At 36.6% G+C, this 20,168-nt stretch overlaps 1 pseudogene; it reads left to right on the top strand.

The window, feature by feature from the left end:
* Positions 1 to 491: 491 nt before the first annotated feature.
* Positions 492 to 12,789, top strand: LOC116134700 (annotated as a pseudogene).
* The last annotated feature ends 7,379 nt before the right edge of the window (positions 12,790 to 20,168 follow it).

Here is a 20,168-nt window from a genome sequence, read left to right as displayed (position 1 = left end):
CTACTTAGACTTCACGGATGAGTTTTTTTTTTTTTTGCAAACTTCGTCGTGCTTATGCTAAACGTCTTTGACACTTCAATGTTTATTACTAGTGAATGAATGACTTTGTGTTTAAAAGTAAAACTGTAGAAGAGAAGGTCTAAACGTGTTATAGACGTAAAGAAAAAAAGCTTGATTGTGTTGTTTGACAAATTTTTTATTTTTCTTAAAAAAGACTTGAAAAAAGGTTGTGCCTAGAAGGTATGTCAGAAGTCACCAAAAACTGCTAACCAGTCAGCATTTCTCTTCAACCGTTTAATTTGACTTGAAAAATCTACCGGTTCATACCTACACTGAATTTGTCTTCCAAACAGACCTATTTCCACCCAATCACTACGCTGAATCTTTGCACTCTTCTATACTCTTTAACTTCTATATATTTACTATCAGCCACATCAAGACAGTAAGCTTTCATATAATAATTATTACAAGGCTATTACAGTTTATCGAAGATGATCTCTATTAATGCAATTTTTATACTTCTCCAACATTTGATTTTAATTGTAGGTCATGCAAATGCAACTACATGTCAGCGCAGCCATACTCATCATTCTTTACTTACAGACAAGGCTGCTCTTCTGGCGTTCAAAAGCACCATGGTATTTGATCCAAATGGTTCATTAGCTAAACTGGAAGAAGGCAGTTGATGTATGCAAATTCACTGGTGTCACATGCAACAATCACCATCACCGTGTATCTCGACTTAAATTATCTGGATGTGGACTGGTAGGCCCTCTCTCACCCTTTCTCTCAAATCTCACTGGCCTTCGATTTTTAATGCTCAGGGACAATCATTTGTTTGGAATCATTCCAACTGAATTTTCGCAACTTAGGCACCTGCACTATTTGATTATACGTCAGAACAATTTACATGATCCAATACCAGAGACATTTGCCCTTCTTTCTAATCTCAGTCTAATGATGTTGGCCGTAACAATTTTGACAGGAACAATTTCACTTTCTTTCTTCTACGACTGCACTACACTGGGAAAGATAGATCTAGCCGACAACATTTTTACAGGAAAAATTCCAGAAGTTGGAAATTGTCCGCAACTATGGACCCTCAATTTATACAACAATCAAGTAAGAGGACAACTTCCTGCATCTTTAATTAATACCTCAATGTATAATTTGGATGTGGAGCGTAATCACCTTTGTTATGACAGACTTAATCCCACCAAAATAATTAGTGGGAAGAAAAAAACAGGAAAGAATAATAGCACACACAAAACGCATGATAATTTATGCGGTTCGGTTTTTTAGCCTACATCGATCAATGGGAGAAGATAAAAGAAGAATTTTACTAACAAAATGGGGTATCCAAATTTTGGTAAAACTCTCAATCCCCAAACCCAAATACATCCAATATCTCTCACACTCTTACACACTCTAATTTTTCTCTCTAACTCAAGCTTTTCTAAAATGTGTGTTGATCTTTTCCCCTCAAAATGCAGGCGTATTTATAGTGAAAGGAAGGCCAAAACTTGTCAAGATTTTCGGTACAAAATCTGGCATGGAAAATTATGAAGCCATCAAATAAGCATGAGAATTTTGACATGCTAGGAGACATGATGCTAAAATTTTGCTTCCAATTCGGTGGCAATTATTACCACCAAAAAAGTTCATCTTTCATCAAGAGAAAGACGTGTAAACCTGGTGAAAAAGTGCATGGCATTTAATTTCCATGTCACAAAGTCTTGTGTGAACAAAATCTTTGACTATTCAATAACTATTTGAGCCAAATCTCCACCTTGGCTTAAATAGGATCAAACTCCATATTTAACTTTTTCGATTATCTTCGCCAATTTTCTTGAAGGATTTACTAGTCATAAATGCCAATCAAGTCCAAACAATGTTTGAACTTGACAACTGGTAAAGATTTTGTCATCATGTTAACTGGATTATATGTGGTATTAATCTTCAAAACTTGAACAATACCATCGATGATAATGTCTAGAATGAAGTCATATCGAACATCAATATGCTTTGTCCTTTCATGGTATATTTGATTTTTAGTCAAGTAAATAACACTTTGGCTATCACAATAAATGATAGTTATTCTAAGATCCATGTTGAGTTCACTATATAAGCTTTAAGCCAAATAGCCTCTGTAACTGCTACAGTTGCTGCCATATATTCTGCCTCTGTTGTACACAATGAAACTATAGCCTGCAAAGTAGCATTCCAACTAACTGCACAACCTCCAAGTGTAAACACATATCCGGCGAGTGACCTTCTTCGATCAGAGCATAGTCAGAATCAACATATCCAACTAAAGTATTGTCATATTTTCTTGAACTCCAGACAAATATTTGAAGTGCCTATCAAATACCTAAGGATCCATTTCATAGCTTGCTAATGGACTTTACCAAGACAAGACATGCACCTACTCACAACATTGACTGCATGTGAAATATCTGGATGAGTGCATATCATAGCATACAAGATGCTACCAACTGCTTTTGAGTAGGGAACATGTGACATGTACTCTTTCTCCTCATCAATTTGAGGGAATAAAGTAGCTGAGAGTCTAAAATGTGAAGCAAGAGGAGTAGAAACTGGCTTGGCATTTTTCATGCCAAAACGCTCCAAGACCTTCTCAACAAATTTCTTCTAAGACAAATACAACTTCCTAGATTTACAGTCTCACTGAATCTCCAATCCAAGAATCTTATTTGCTACACTGAGATCTTTCATCTCAAATTCTTTATTAAGTTGTTCTTTCAGATTATTGATCTCTGACATGTTCTTTGCTGCAATCATGTCATCAACATAAAGTAGCATATATATAAACGAACTATCTGGAAACTTTCAAAAGTAAACACAACTATCATACTTGGATCTACAATATTGAATGCTCACCATAAAGGAATCAAATCTCTTATACCATTGTCTAAGAGACTATTTCAAACTATAGAGACTTTTTTAATAAACACACATGGTCTTCCTTTCCCGTAATTTCAAAACCTTCTAGTTGATGCATGTAAATTTTTTCTTCTAAATTACCATGCAAAAATGTTGTTTTAACATCAAGTTTCTCAAATTCTAAATCATGCATAGCAACTAAAGCAAGCAAGACATGAATAGAACTATGCTTCATAACAAGAGTAAATACGTCATTGAAATCAATTCTGTGTACTTGACTGTATCCCTTTGCAACTAACCGTGCCTTGTATCGAGCATCTTCTATTCCATGTGTATACCTTTCTTTTTCTTGAAGACCTATTTATAGCCAACAATCTTCTTTCCTTTAGGCGGTTTAACAAGCTCCCGAGTCTTGTTCTTGCGAATAGACTATCTCCTCATTCATAGCCACTAACCACATAGCAGAGTTATCTGAAGAGACAGCTTCTGAATATGATGATGGCTTACCATTTTCTTCCATCACTGACAAAGCATAAGCCACAATATATGCTTCAACAAATCTTTTAGGTGGTTGAATCATTCTTCTTGGTTTGTCTTTGGCAATGTTGTACTCTTGTTCTCCTTCTTGTTGAATTTCTTCAATGAGCTACTGAGTTGAAGATGATTCAAAAAGAACAGTAGAAACATGTTGAGTAAGAGTTGATTTTGAAATTTCTAGCTCCGCCTCATTTTCTACATCACAATGGTTAGGAGAATATTTTCCAGAATGAAACATGGAAGACTCATTAAAAGTAATATCCCTGCTAATAAGGAATTTAGGATTTTTAGGATAGTGACACCATAACCTATATCCTTTTACACCATCCTCATAACCAAGAAAAATGCACTTCTTGGCTCTTGGCTCTAACTTTCCTTTATTTACAAATGCATCAGCAGGACAACCAAATATTCTCAAATTAGAATAGTCTACACATTTACTAGACCATACCTCATTTAATGTTTTGCACTCAATGGCTATGCTAGAAGATCGATTCACCAACTAACATGCGGTATTAACGACTTCTGCCCAAAACTTTTACCCAAACCTATATTTGACAACAAACATTGAGCCTTCTTAATCAAAGTTCTATTCATACGTTCTACAACTCCATTTTGTTGTGGTGTGTTCACAACTATGTGGTGTCATACAATGCCTTGATTCTTATAGAACTTGTTAAACTCTTCATTACAAAATTCAAGACCATTGTTAGTCCTAAATCTCTTGATCTGCTTTCCAGTTTTTTTCTCAAGCAAAGCCTTCCATTGCTTAAAGTTTATGAACACCTCACTTATTTGCTTTAAGAATTACATCCAAACTTTCCTAGAAAAATCATAAATAAAAATGAGTAGATAACGAGCACCTTTACCTTTGGAAGGAGTTGTAGATGGTCCCTAGAGGTCTGAATGAATATAATCCAATGTTCCTTTGGTCTTGTGAATGGTTGTCTTGAAGCTAACCCTTTCTTGCTTCCCAATGACACAGTGTTCACAAAATTCCCTTTTTCGGGTACTTTGGCCACAGAGAATACTTCTCTTGCTCAATTCTATCATCCTTCTTTCACTCATATGGCCTAGCCTCATGTGCCATAACTTGGTGATGTCTGAATCTGACATTGATGATGAAGAAACTACAAATGTACTAATGAGTAGTGATTGTGACACCCTACAAAAAATTTAAACTACCAACTTTCTTCCCTTTCATCAAGAGAATAACACCTTTACTAATCTTCATGACTCCACCTTCAGCTATATACCTGCACCCTTTTGAATCAAGTGTACCCAAAGAGATGAGATTTTTCTTTGAGTCAAGAACATGGTTGACATCCGACAAGGTTCTGATAACTCAGTCATGCAGCTTTATTTAAATTGTTCCTATCCCAACAGTTTTGCATGAGACATTATTCCCCATCAAAACAATTCCACCATCAACTGATTCATATGTAGGGAACCACTCCCTATTGGGACAAATATGGTAGGAACAAGTCGAATCAAGGATCCATTCATCTTGAGATCCATTACTACTCTCAGTTTCCAAAAGCAAATTTGAAACACTTTCATCTACAATAGTATCAGCTTCAGCAGATTTTTCTTTTACTTTTTTATTTTCAACGACACTTTTATTTTTATTTTTCAACTTGTAACAATATTTCTTAATGTGCCCTTGTTGATGACAGTAATGACAAATTTTATTACTTCTAAATTTTGAACTTGATGGAGACATGTGTTTGCCATTATTTGGATTCCTATTATGTGTTCTCCCTCTAACAACTAGACCAACACCATTATCATTGCTACCAGTTGATGTTAATTGACCATCAATCTTTTCCTTATTCTTTAATTTGGTTTTAACATCTTTAGTAGAGATTATATCTCTACCATAAATCATGGTGTCTCTAAAATGTTTGTACGAAGGTGACAAAGAACATAATAATAATAGGGTTTGATCCTCATCATCAATCTTAACATCAATTCTCTCTAAGTATGTAATAATTGAATTAAATTCATCAATATGAGACTAGATAGACGTAACTTCAGCCATACGTTGTGTGTATAATGATTTCTTCAAACTAAGTCTGTTGGTGAGTGATTTGGTCACATGTGTATGCTCTCCAATTTTGACCATAATCCTGTCGTCGTCTTTTCACCGAGGCATTCTCGCAAAACTTCATCAGACAAATTCAACTAGATCTCTGACAAGGCTCTTCCATCCAGTTTATCCCAGTCTGTATTAGAAAGTTTTTGTTTAGCCCAATCTTCATTTGTTATGTCATCGGGTTTTGACAACCTTCCTTCTAAAGCAACATCAAGTCCTTATTGTACAAGAACAGCATTCATATGGACTTGCCAAAGACTAAAGTTGTTGTTGTTGCCATCAAACTTCTCGATCTTGTTTATTATTGATACTGTAGTGGCCATCGTAAATTCAATCAGAATGACTATGGCTCTGATACCAATTTGTTGTGATAGACCCAATCCCACGAAAATAATTAACGACAAGAAAAAAAAAAGGGAAGAATAATAACACACACAAAACACATGATAATTTACGTGGTTCGGCTTTTTAGTCTACATCCACGAGCGAAGATAAAACAAAAATTTCACTAACAAAATGGAGTATACAAAATTTGGTTAAACTCTCAATCCCAAAACCCAAATACACCCAATATCTCTCAAACTCTCACACACTCTAATTTTTCTCTCTAACTCAAGGCACTTAAATGTTACTATTGGTGTCAGTGTGCATGTGAAGCATGTTCTATGAGCTAATATTTAAATTGCGCATGCCTACTATCTCTTGCAAAGTTTCTTGTGTCATCACATTGAATTTAATTTAAGTTGACCTGAAAATCTACTCATCGTATTACCAAACCCATGATCAAGCTGAAAAAGATACTTTATTGCCTTCATAAATCATAGCTTCATTGAATATTTCTTCCTAAAAGATCTCTTTCCAACTTCACTAAACCACACTCAGTAATCACCTAGTGATGGAGCCAGGATTTGGCTCTGATAGGACAACTTAAAAATAAAATAAAACGTTAAAAAAAATTAGATTGAAAATTTAAAAAGTAAACTTTTAAATGCATTAAATTTTGTTAATAAATCTTTATATAAGAGATATCTATGTGTTTATACCGTAGTGTTTGATTGATAACAAAAAGCTTTTTAGAATAAAAAAATATAGTTGAAGTGTTTGTTTAAATTAGAAGTACTTGATATATATATATATTTTTTTAATTCTTAATTATTTTTTTTGGTAATTAGTAATTTTATAAAGAATAATGAATGACACCTAAATGGGGAAAAGACCTCAAGCACTACAGCTCGTGAGCAAAACCCATGAGATGTAGAAAGTAGAAACTCAAAAGAACACAAGGCTAGGATGCACAATCCTATACAATGCAGTCCACACCCGAAGCATAACCAGGAAGCAAAGGGTGCCTTTACAAAAAAAAAAAAAAAAAAAAAAAAAAAAGACCTATCAAAAGCAAAACCACCACCTTCTCCAAGTAAGGGAACCGATCAATAGCAGCTAACTTGACATGACCCGTCTCGACCCTCCCTATCCCACAAGCTCCGAGCGCACCATGAGACTTAGGTGACCGAGATGTGCCATGTTAAATCTATAAACCATTAAAAATCTGTTTTTCTGAAATATCATCACAAAACATTTTCCTCTTTGCATCATTATGTACATACATCAATAATTCTTTTACAAAAATAAGAGGAATATTTGGTATCAGGTTTTATATCATTTTTACAAATTCAAAATAAAACATGAAATGGCACATGATGGAGCAAAACATAAGTCTTTGCAATATAAAAGTAAAATCCATCAGTTACACACTTGGCAAAATAGAGTCGTGTGGCTCAACCTCGAGCGAATGTCACTCTTCTACACGATCCTCTTCTTGACATGGGAGGGGGAAGGGAAATATAAAAAAAAATAGGGGTGAGCTTGAAATACTCAGCGAGGGAGGGAAAAAGAGAAAACATTTTAATATACAACAAAACATTTATATTTATAAATTTCCAATTCCATAAACAATTCATATAAACATAAAACATTTCCCAATTTCATGTGAAAATCCTCACCACAACTAGTACCTAGAAGTAAACCCATCCAACCTGGCAAGATCTAACATCGCGCGGGTTAAATGCTAAATCTATCCTACTAAACGGAATCAATCACCGCTCAAGCCTTTGACCCAGTGAGACTATGCATCGCTTGGGTCAGCACAACATATCTTATCTAGTGATATCTATCTCGCTTGGGCCTTCGACCTCCCTTAGGCCGGAAAAATCAATCTAGTGTAGCGATATCTGCCTCGCTCAAGCCTTCGACCCACTTGGGTTGGCAATATCAATCCAGTGTAGCGATATCTACCTTGCTCAGGCCTTTGACCCAAAAACCGATTCCCTAACGAAAATTGGGTCAAAACCACCCTTTTTCCCCTTTGCTTCCGTTTTCTTTCTTCTTTCTTCTTTCTTCTTTCCCTTTTTCTCTTTCTCTTTTTCTTCTTTTCTTCCTCCTTCCAGTCGATTGAAATTGGATTTAAGCTGGGTGAGTGGCAAATATTAATTTGCCCCTTTAATTTTCACGCTATTTTTAAAAGCCCCCTAACACATCAGTATTTTTATCACAAAGGACCCCAAATTATCCTTACGTAAGGTCCTAAGAGATTGAATATTTGTATTTAAACCCCCAAAATAACAAAGAAACTTTCAAAACTTATAATTTAGTCCAAATTCTAGAATCTTCATTGCCCCGGCGAAAAATATCTTCTGCTACAACACCAAAATCTGTAAAATTTTAGAATGTCCCAAGGTATTAAATCTTTTCACTTAGACCCCAAAAACTTCTAAAAACTTGCAATTCACCCCCTTTTCACCCATTCCCAGCAACATTTCAACTCAACGCAAATTACCAACATAGAAAAGCCATCCCTTTCCAAAACTAACCACCAAATATCACACAAAACACTAAACATTAACTTTATAACCCAAGTGATTGAATTTTTTTACACTTTCATAATTGCAAAAACAAGTCAAGAGTGAACATCCCACACAAACCATTTCACACCTCACGTTAACCAAAACACTTCTATTTATCAATCAAACAAATCAGTCCCAGTGAATTGACTGGATTTCTCTTTATCAACTCAAATTAGGAAATCACAACACAAATAATATTCCACCACAACTCCATTCAACATATTTTATGCATATGCATGATATACAGTTAACCAACCGATAACCAATATGACTTCTAATACAATTTACCAATCCAACACAATCCAATAGTAAATGTACTACAAAAAGGCATTCTCACAACCAAGCAACAAATTTTTTTCATTCATCCAACATAAAAAAAAAAAAAACGAGAAAGCATGCAAAAGTCATACCAATGCATAAATATATACAAACATACATGAAAACAAAGGGGTACGGGGGTTACACAACCTGCAACAATGAACCCAACAGCCACAAATCTAATAGCAGAACTCTGACTCCATTGCCCAAAAAAAAAAAAAAAAAAAAAACTCGAGCAAGCCTTGCAGCACCAAAAAGACTAGGCCAACTCTACCAAAAACTAGGGACTCAAAAATTTCACAGCCCTGTCCATACTCCATACCATCAGACATCCATTTTTCAAATTCCATAGTCCCCAAACCAACAGCCAACAACAGCCCACCTAAATGCCGACTAATATTAAGCCCCTGCAATTTTTAATTCTTAAATTGTAAAAGTACTTAAGAGAATATGTAAATATAATCGTATGGCATATAACAAAAGAGTTATTTATTAATCCTTAAGTTTTATTTTATGCTTTGTTTTTTAAAAAAATTATCAACATACCAATATTATGTTTTTAAAACTAATTAAATTATTAATACCACTATTTTAAATGCATATGAAAATAATTTAATCAAAACATATGAAAATGTTAATTTGGGAACCAACAAAAGCAATGATTTTTTTTTTTCTTGACTACAAGTAAAATAAAGGGGTGTATATTGTTAAAATATAAAGTAGAAGGGAACTAACAATATTTTACAAGTTTAGTGGGGTCATGAGTCCCCACTGAACCCTAAGTGGCTCCGTCCCTACACCTAAGGGCAAGTGACAAATCATACCCTCTACCTCTTTTTTGCTAGAGTTCTTACTATTACACTCCTTTACATACCTATCTATAAACGGAATTACTAGGACCTAAAATTTTATCCAAGATGTTCTTCATTAAAGCAGATTTCATTCTTCTCCATTTGATTCTAAGTACAAGTCAAGCAACTATGGGTCATAACACCCACACTTATCACTCTTTGCTTACAGACAAGGCTCCTCTTCTGGCATTCAAAAGCACCATAAAATTTAATCCAAACTGTACGATAACTGGCCGGGGGGAGGATGTTGATGTATGTAGCTTCAGAGGTGTCGTATGTGACAAACACCATCACTGTGTAGCTCAACTTTTTCTACCAGATTGTGGACTGACTGGACCCTTCTCAACTTTCTTTCAAATCTCACTGGCCTTCGAGTCCTAAAGCTCTTTAACAATCACTTTTCTGGAGTCATTCCACCTGAATTTTCCCACTCAGGCACCTCCTTTGTCTCCAGCTAGATGAGAACAATTTACAAGGTCCCATACTAGAGTCCTTTGCTCTTCTTTCTAAACTCCGTACATTAACTCTTTCAGAAAACAGTTTAACAGAAGCACTTCCACCTTCCTTCTTCTGCAACTGCACTTCACTAAGAAATCTAGACCTGTCCCACAACTTTTTCATATGAAAAATTCCACAAGAAATAGGAAATAATCCACATCTATGGTCCACCAATTTATACAACAATCAGTTTGTAGGACAGCTTCCTGCATCTTTGGTAAATACTTCAATGTATAATTTGGATGTGGGGACAAATAATCTTTCTAGTGAGTTGCCTTCGGATATCTTGGGGAAGATGTCTTTACTTAAATATCTCCAATTATCATATAACAATATGATAAGTCATGACAACAATAGCAATCTCGAGCCCTTCTTCACCGCCTTGGAAAATTGCACAAGCTTAGCTGAGCTTCAGTTGGTTAGCATGGGCCTCGGAGGAAGATTGCCCAGTTCAATCAACCAACTTAATATAACAAAAATGTTATTGCAAGAAAACCAGATCACCGGATCAATTCCTCCGAGTATAGCAAATCTTTCCTACCTTATGACTCTAAATTTGACTTCAAATCATCTTAATGGAAAGATATCGTCAACAATTAGTAGGTTGTCGAAATTAGAGCAGCTTTTCTTATCACACAACCTGTTCTCCGGTGAAATTCTAGCAGTATTAGGTCAACTCCCTCATCTGGGTTTGCTTGATCTATCATACAATAATTTCAATGGTCCTATCCCGGAAAGTCTCAGAAATTTAGCCCGGTTGAATTATCTATTTCTCAATAACAATTTGCTTTCAGGATCAATACCGTGAACTTTAGGATAGTGCATAGATCTATACAAGCTAGACTTATCCTACAACAAGTTGACTAGGAGACTTTCCCCAGAAATTTCAAGTATTCATGCAATCAGGATATTTATAAACCTGTCCCATAATCATCTTGAGGGGCCATTGCCAATTGAGTTTAGCAAACTGGAAGATGTTCAAGAGATAGACCTTTCATCAAACAAATTCACTAGAAATATCTTCACTTTCACTCAGATATCAAGCTGCATATCATTGAGGAAGACAAATCTATCTCACAATGCTCTTGAGGGGTTCTTTCCACATTCTCTGGGTGATCTAAAGAACCTGAAATCCATTGATGGTATGATCCCAAAAACCCTTAACAAAATTTACACCCTTACCTTTATCAATCTCTCCTTCAATGAGTTTGAAGGTATGATTCCCTCAGGAGGTATCTTTGATTTAGTAACAAATATGTCGTTCTTAGGGAACCAAGGTCTCTGTGGGGCAGTTGTCAACGTGCCCATCTGCTCTCCAAAACGACATGGGTTTCATTCACGTATATTCCTGATCATATCCATCCCAGTCATATGCATATCAGCAACATTTTGTGTGCTTAAGTTCTGCTACATCAAAGCTATAATTCCCTTAGCAAAATCTCAAACAACAGGGAAGCATAAAACACTAGAATTAAAGCAAAATTTCCCAAGAATTACATATAGACAATTGTCACAGGCCACTGCAGGGTTTGATGAGTAGACGATAATTGATACAGGTAGCTATGGACACATATATAAGGAATTCTTTCAGATGGAACAGCAATAGTAGTCAAGGTGTACCATTTGCAATCTCGAAACTCGGCAAAGAGTTTTGACAAAGAATGTCAAGTTTTGAAAAGGACTCGCCACAAGAATCTGATAAGGATTATAACTGCATGTAGTCAACCTGATTTTAAAGCCCTTGTTCTTCCTTATATGGCAAATGGGAGTCTGGATAGCTGTCTTTATCCACTTCCAGGGACAATTTTGGGTTCACTCCTCAGATTTAACTCTCATCAAGATGGTTAATATTTGTAGTGACATAGCTGAAGGGATGGCATATCTACATCATTATTCTTCTGTTAGAGTCATACACTGTGATCTAAAGCCAAGCAATGTTCTTCTCAACGATGAAATGACAACTGTGGTTTCTGATTTTGGGATTGCAAGTTTGGTTATGCCCGTTAGAGTGGAAAATGCAGGGGATGTTGATAACATGGGAATCTCTGCTGATAATATGTTATGTGGTTCTATTGGATATGTAGCACCAGGTATAGACATTTGCTATGCTCCTACTATTTTGCTAAAAGCATTTGTAAATTGAGGCATTCCTCATAAAAACTTCTAGGTTTCAAAACGAATGGAAAATTGAGTCATTCCTCACTATTCGTATTTTGTCTATTTAGAATATGGAATCGGATTTAACACGTCGACAAAAGGAGATGTTTATAGCTTTGGAGTTCTAGTGTTGGAGATGCTAACTAGAAAAAGACCAACAAATGACATGTTTGATGGTGAGGTAACCCTGCACAATTGGGTGAAGAGTCATTACTATGGAAGGGCGGAGAAAGTTATCAACTCTTCGTTAGTGAGAACTTCAAGAGACCAGTCCCCTCAAGAAAGAAGGTGGCATGTTGCAATAGGAGAACTGATTGAATTGGGTATTCTATGCACACTGGAGTCCCTCTCTACTAGGCCTACAATGCTAGACGCTGCTAACAACTTGGATCACCTCAAGAGATACCTAAGTGATAACACAGCTTCCTCCTCTTCCAGGATTTCTTCTTCACTCTATAAGGTGACCAACACTTTCCCTATTTCTAGTACTACATTAAATGGCATAAGTTTGGTACAATGCTTTTGAATAAAATTTTCTTAAAGTTTGTTTTACAAACCACCATAGAACTGTTGAATTTATTCTAGAGTTTCATAACCACCAGTAGAGGTTGTCTAGGAATTTTATTTACATCGCAACATTGGATTGATTTCTCCAGTTTTTAAGTCTAAATCACTTATTTGTCATGGGGCATGCTAAATTGCCTAAGGTCCAAAACTCTCTATCATATAGGATGATAACAAAGAGAAACCACAAATTATTTTTAATTAGACAATTATTGAAATTTGAAAGATATGATTGCATCTGCTTTCTAACAAAGGAGAAAAACAAAAACAAAAAACAAACCCACAAACACAAGCTCTCTCTACAAGCTCCAGCAAAGTTCCAAAAGAACCAGAGATAATCAACTAAATGCATACACCTTTCTACCTCTCTTTGGCCTCAGGAGATAATATCATTTCCCTCCAAAATAAAAAAACAACTTAAGTATTGATACAGAAGTGGCGTAGTGCACACCCTGGCTATAATGCCAAAGGGATCTGTACTTTAGACCACAAGACCGTATTTCTAGTTATGTATAATGATGAGTAGGTTATATATGATGACAACCACTACCATAAGGCTGAATTCAATATTCATTTGCAATTGAATCCCAATATGCCAAATAAACTACAGGGAAAGAAAAGGGAAATGAGGTGAGAAAAATAGTTCCGCTCAATTGAAAATGATAAAACTGTGTCTAACAACTTCCTATAAAACTCAATTTCCAGGCTTCACCAGTCTAACCTAAATTCAAGTCGGCATAACAAAAACTAATAAAACTCTTTAAACATTTTGTCAAAAGGTACCATAATTTTAGATGGCAATATTCAGTTCAATTGCTGAAGTGGGTTGTTGCATAAAATATAAAATTGAAAGTTGATGATGACACAATCTGCTCCAAAATTCTCAGTATATATGCAAAATAAAAGGAAAGGAAAAAAATTTTGTTACGTCATAATCACAACTTAAAAGCTCGAAATAAAAAATAAAATAATGGGCCGTTTGGTTCAGAGAATGTTATATTACCAAAAAGATAAGATTAGCTCTAAAATAGATTACCTTAAAGATTAAGGGGCATGATGTTTGGTTAGATTTATGGGCATAAATAATTAATATGTTTGGTTGAGTGGAATAAAAGAATTCTGGGAGACCTTTTTACTGAATTGCCCTTTTTTAAATATTATTATAATATAATTATTATTTTATTATTTAGATTATTACCTTTAATCCCATAAATTTGAGAATTTAGCTAAAACACCTCAGTCACAATAAAAGTTTAAAATTTGACAAAATACCCCAACCACCCAAGACGACTACCGATCGTCAGCCACCACCATCGACTGTTGTTGGCAATCACTAGAATGACTCATGACCGGTCAGATCTAGCCAGAAACAGCAATATCCATGATTGTTTTCGGCCAGATCCATGGATTTAGCCTTTTCTTTTCGAGCAGATCCATGGATTTGGCTAGAAACGACTAGATCGGCGCATAGCGGACAAGTTCCGACTGGTCATGTGCCGTTCCAGCAACTACTAGCAGTGGCCAATGGCCGTCCTAGGTGGTTGGGGTTATTTTGTTAAATTTTAAACTTTTATTGTAACTGGGGTGTTTTAGCTAATTTATCAAATATGGAGGGTTAAAAGTTATTTTTCACAGTTGGGCTAATTATTATTTGATAGACATACGATGACATTTCTGTTTGAAATGTTAATTAATTAAGGGTAAACTGGAAACAAAAATTGGATTACCCTAGTAATAGTAAATAACACATTTTCTTAGGTAAACAGATTATCCCTAATATCACCAACAGTAATCACTATTTGTATTAGAAGATTACCAAAATCTTTTATTATCTAACAATCAAACAAGGTGCTTTCGAATTTTAGGATAGATTACTAGAATATTCTTTTACTACCGCTCACCAAATGGCCCCAAAGGGTTTAAGTTTCCATCCCCCGTCAAATATAAAAGTCTCAAATGGCATAACAATTATTGAAAATTATCGAATATCCCCTCGTCTAAATAAAATAAAATTCTATAGAGACCCTTAAACTTTTCCTCACTTCCCTTCCCCTCTTTTTTTCCTCCTTGAAATGTCGCAACCGCCACGGCAAAAGCCTTTCGGCTTGCCACATCTGCTTGCGCTTGAGGCTCTCGCATCTAGCCACTACCATTGCCATGAGAGCCTTACGTTTAGTTGAATATTGCCAGCACGTGAAGCCCTTACATTTGGCTAGTGTTTCTTCCTTGAGCAATCTAGTTTATGGACATTCTAAATTGCATCAATTCCATAAGTTTATGTGAAGCAATAGTGTAGTAGTTCAATATTTTTGACATCTTAAGATTGTAATACTGGTTTTGGGATCAAATCTTGGATAGAGATTTGGTTATATTTATAAATTTGAGAAAATAAACAGTGGAGTGATAGAAAACCTCTTTAGTTCATGAGCAAAGCTTAGGCTTATGAAGTTGCGAAAATGGCTTTTGCTTGAATTAAAAAGTGATTCATTGTCGTGGATTGGGGTTGGGTTTGTGGCTGAGTTTGTAGCAGTTCTATGGCATTGTGTGTTGTTTATTGTATGGTTGGCCGGATTTTGGTTATTTAGTGGCGGATAGAGGCTGAGTTTGTGGCAGATTGTGGCTTGAAAGGCTGCCCAATTTGAAGAAACCCAGATCGAAAAGGTTTGTTTGCAAGTTTGAAAACTAGCAGGGGTTTGTAGGGGTCTCATTGTAGATTTAAAAACCTGTAGGGCTTGATTAAATCAAAACTGTAACAGCATCTTAGCGGCAAGGGTGATTTTAGTAGTTTTCAATAATTGTTCTCCGCATAAAACTTTCATGTTAGAGGATTTTAATACTTTAATTAACCAAAAACAATATTCAAAACAAATGTAGAATTGGAATGAAAACTCACATATGTTATAAATGTGGATCAATCAAGGCGGTTTGCTAGCTCCTTGGCTCAAATCTATAGTACTCAAATCCCCTTTTATTAATTTGCTTTTTTTTTTTTTTTTTTTTTTTTTTTTTTTTTTTTTTTTTTTATGACTTGACAGTGGCGGATCCAGGATTTTTGCCAAGAGGGGTCTCCGCGGCTCCGCTATTGTTTGTCAAACAACTAGTGAAAACTTTAAAAAATACCAAACCTTAAGAAAAAAAATACAATATTAAGAACCTAAGAGAAAATAATGCAATAACACAATACTTTCCTACTTGAATAAATCTATGAGAAGCAAAATTTTGAGTAAACCTTGAACAAAACTTCTTTTAATTTTTTTTAGTTTTGGCTTCCAAAGATTATAATATAAATTTTTATGACTTTGATCAGACCTAGCCTAAGCTAAAGTCAACCAAAATTTAAATCAAGTCAACATTGTGTTGACTTTTCATATGAATTAACTAAAAAAGAGGTAATTTTCTTGGTAAAAACATAGATGGTAACTCAAATTTCTTTAATAATTTTGAGCAATTGAACGGTGACGTTTGAAATGTAGGAAAGTGGTTGGTAAGGGTGAAGAATAATGTCCTTTATAATATAGTTAACGTTTTAATTTGGGAAAGCAGGTTTGTTCTTGACACAAAACAAAAAATAAACTCATAAGATCCATATTTTTTTTCCCTCAAATTAGAATAAAAAACCTCCAAAAAAATAGCACAATTTAAACCTAAAATAAACTAAATTGAAATAAGCAATATACATACCTAAAACTGATAAAACAGAAAACGAAGCTAATTGTGACACCTTGAGTAGTGAAAGATTCAACAATTTCAGTCTTCAAAAGTAGTTTTAAGAGCAACTAGCATGAGAAAGAGAATGATAGAGTAAAGAATTTTAGGGATAAAATCGTGAAAAACAGGTGGAGAAAAATAGTGGATAAAGTTTTAAATTTTTAATATGATATGGGCTTGGAATGTATATATTAATAAAAAGTTTTTTATGGATCTAGATATAAGTAGAATAGTTCTCATTTTTTTTAAAATCTAAGGATGGGCTTGGGTATATATATTAATAGCAATTTTTTGTGGGTCTATATATTAGTAATTTTTTTTTTTTTTTTATAAATCTGAGGGTAGGCCTAGGCCTATCCTAAAAAGGCCTAGATCTACCCTTATGACCGAGGATATTCGGCCTAGCTTGTTTACACCTCAACTAATCCCTCGGGACCTTAGAACTATCGGCCAAGTAAGAGCTCCAATGGCCACCCTTATTAGCAATCATAGACTCATAGGAACTCGGACTCGGGAGACCATGTTAAATCCTCCTGTTGCTCTTTTACCATTGTTGTGAGTGATTTTTCCATTAAGGTCAATGAGTTTCGAGGTATTAGATCGACCTAGGATCAATCAGACTCTACCAGTTGTCCAACCCAGCATAAGCTCATCGACATATAGCTTGATCCAGCACAAGCTAGTCTCGAGCAACCCGAATGATCATTCAATCGATTCCTAAATAACTTCAGATCTCAAATATTATGGGAATGATCAGATTAGCAACAATCTCTATGCGATTACAATGCCCAATCGCAAGAATATCGGAGTTACATTTCAAATCAATTGTAATCCCTTTATTTTCGCTCTTTCCTTTGTACAAACATTGTATATAAATCCCCTTAAATGATAAAAAATGGGTTAGAAATTTTCCATAGAACTCTTATTGTAGGCTCTCATAGCAAATACAAGAATAGTGGACGTAAGCTCAAGAGTTTAGCTCTTCGAACCACTTTAAAAATCTCATAGTCATTTACTTTATCACATTTATCTTATATTGATCGCTGATTATCCGTAATCAAGCCCACATCCGTTCCGATTCCACCAAGGTCAATCGGATGTCTCTGGTTAGTGCAAATTTTCATATCAACATTTTGGCGCTAGGATGAGGGCCTCTACCAATATCTCAGAAATTTCGACGAATAGCCACAATAACCTACTCAATCCAAGCTCGCAATGGTGTGTACCAGATCAAAGACCACCATCGAAAACCACAAAAATGTGGAAACCACCCATCAGGAGGTGTAGCAGGACGTCGCTAGACGTTAACCACCTGTGCTGCCAACTCAGCACGTCACGAATAACAAGGGGACAGGGCCATCAAACCCCAAAAACGGCCAGCTAGTGGAGATGATTAGAACAATGGTTGCACAAGCGATGCAACAAAACATGGCTAAGCTGAGAAATCAGCAACCAACTACCTAAAACCTTGACCAGCCACGCTTCGCCAATGCCTCCCCACCAAGTATGAATTCAGTAGGTGGCCAGTTTGTCTCATCAGTGCCAAGAGGCGACCGATACCCCCACTATCATAAACTCCACTCCACTCACCAGCATGAATCCCACTGGCAAACAGAGTCAGCCAGGGCAACCACAAGAAGATTTAGATCGCGTGCAAAAAATGCTAGTGATCTAAGGGCCCGCCAGAATGGCACAGTGGAAGAAAGAGTGAGTTACCCCTTCACGGGGGAGGTTTACCAAGCCTCACTTTCATAGGGGTTCAAAGTGCTAGAAAGTAAGTTCGACAGGAGAGGGGACTCTAGAGACTACCTCGACAATGTCAATGACCTAATAGAGCTACAACAGGTCAGTCACTTGGCGAAGTGTTGCTGCTTTGCAGTCACATTAATAGAGGATGCCAAGAGGTGGTACAAGAGACTAAAGGCAAACTTCATCAATTCCTAGCAACAATTCTCCTCGCTGTACCTACAACAATTTCAAGCGAGGAGACAGTTTGCAATACCGCTTAGTTACTTAACCAACATTTGTTAGGAGAAGGATGAAATGTTGACGTCATATTTAACGAGGTTCCAGAATGAATAAGCAAAGGTTGTGGATGCACCCAAGGAGTCCATCCGAACTTTTCTAATTGCAGGCATCAGACCGAACATGGAGTTGTGGAAAGAGCTCCAGAGTGAAGATCACATGAGCTTGGCCAAGTTTTACCAAATGGCTGCAAAACACCAGCGAGTAGAAAGCTTACTGGCAGCATTGGCCAGAAGCTCGACACGAGGACCCTCGGATAAGCGCGAGGGTCAAGATCGTAATGACAATGATTGCAACAGGTCCCAAAAAAGACAGAGAATAGATAACCATAGGGACAGGCAGCCATTCTTACGGTATGCAGAATATACCCCTCTCACACGAGACATAGCCCACATCTATGAAGTCTCTCGTAAGGTCAATAGATTGCCCGCTCCAGAAAGGATGAGGGGGCTTCAAGCAGAAGAGATCAGCAAAAATATTGCCGATACCACTGGGACATTGGGCATAACACCAATGAGTGTCGGGCTTTGAAAGATGTCATCGAAGACCTGATACGAAGAGGGCACCTAAAAGAATTCGTCAAGGAGACATCAACTCGCGAAGGTGCTAGCGAGCAAAACAATCAGGTCCAAAACCAGGTCCAGCAAGCCCCGACGAACTCCAATAATGAGGTCCTAATAGGTATGATCTATGGGGGCCCAACATAGTGAATAGCTCAAGGCGCGCTCGTGAACAATATGTTTGTGAGGCCAAAACAGACTTGCTCTCCCGAATAATGAGCTGTGAACAGAAGTCGCCTAAGCAGCCCAGACAAGAGAACGAGGTAGTAGGATTCATAGTCGAGGAATGTGAAGAATCCCCCCGCCACAATCATGACGTAATCGTAATCACAGCCAGAATCGGCAATTTCAGAGTATTGAGGGTAATAGTGATAATGGGAGTGCAACGAACATCATTTTCTTGGGAGCTTTCCGAGGAATAAGGTTCATAGAGAGAGACCTAATGACATGCCCTTCACCACTGTATGGATTTACAGGGGACAGCTTGGTTCCCAAAGGGATGATCGACCTCCCTCTGACTCTAAGGGAAGAGCCTAAGATCATGACGGTGATGGCTGAATTCCTAGTGGTAGACTGTCCAACCATCTGTAATGTCATTCTCGGAAGACTAATCTTGGACAACTAGAGTGTTGTCACATCAGTACGCTACCAAGCAATGAGGTTTCCAAACCATAGAGGAGTATATACTATCATAAGCTACATAAAGGAATCTCAAGAATGTTACAATCAGCCTATAAATGTTGCACAGAAATGGCCGCTCCTGAGAACAATGGTTGTCACAGAATCTAAGCCAAGCCTCGGGCCTCTTGAGGATGCCATCAATCCTTGTGTCCATAGAAAACAGCCCACAGCAAGGCCAGTGGAAGAGCTACAAGAGATATGTGTAAGCGAGGAAGATCCAACTCACGTACTAAAAGTCGGTAGTAGCCTAAGCAAAGACATGGCCAACAACCTGGCAGGGTTTTTGAAGAAAAACCTCGACGTTTTTGAATGGGTGCATACAGATATGGTAAGGATAAGCCCTAAGGTAATGTATCACAGGCTGAAC

This window comes from Pistacia vera, unplaced genomic scaffold (assembly GCF_008641045.1).
Source record: "Pistacia vera cultivar Batoury unplaced genomic scaffold, PisVer_v2 Contig290, whole genome shotgun sequence".
NCBI classification, from domain to species: domain Eukaryota; kingdom Viridiplantae; phylum Streptophyta; class Magnoliopsida; order Sapindales; family Anacardiaceae; genus Pistacia; species Pistacia vera.
Note: the sequence above shows the minus strand (reverse complement) of the source record. Positions and strands in the feature narration are given on the sequence as shown.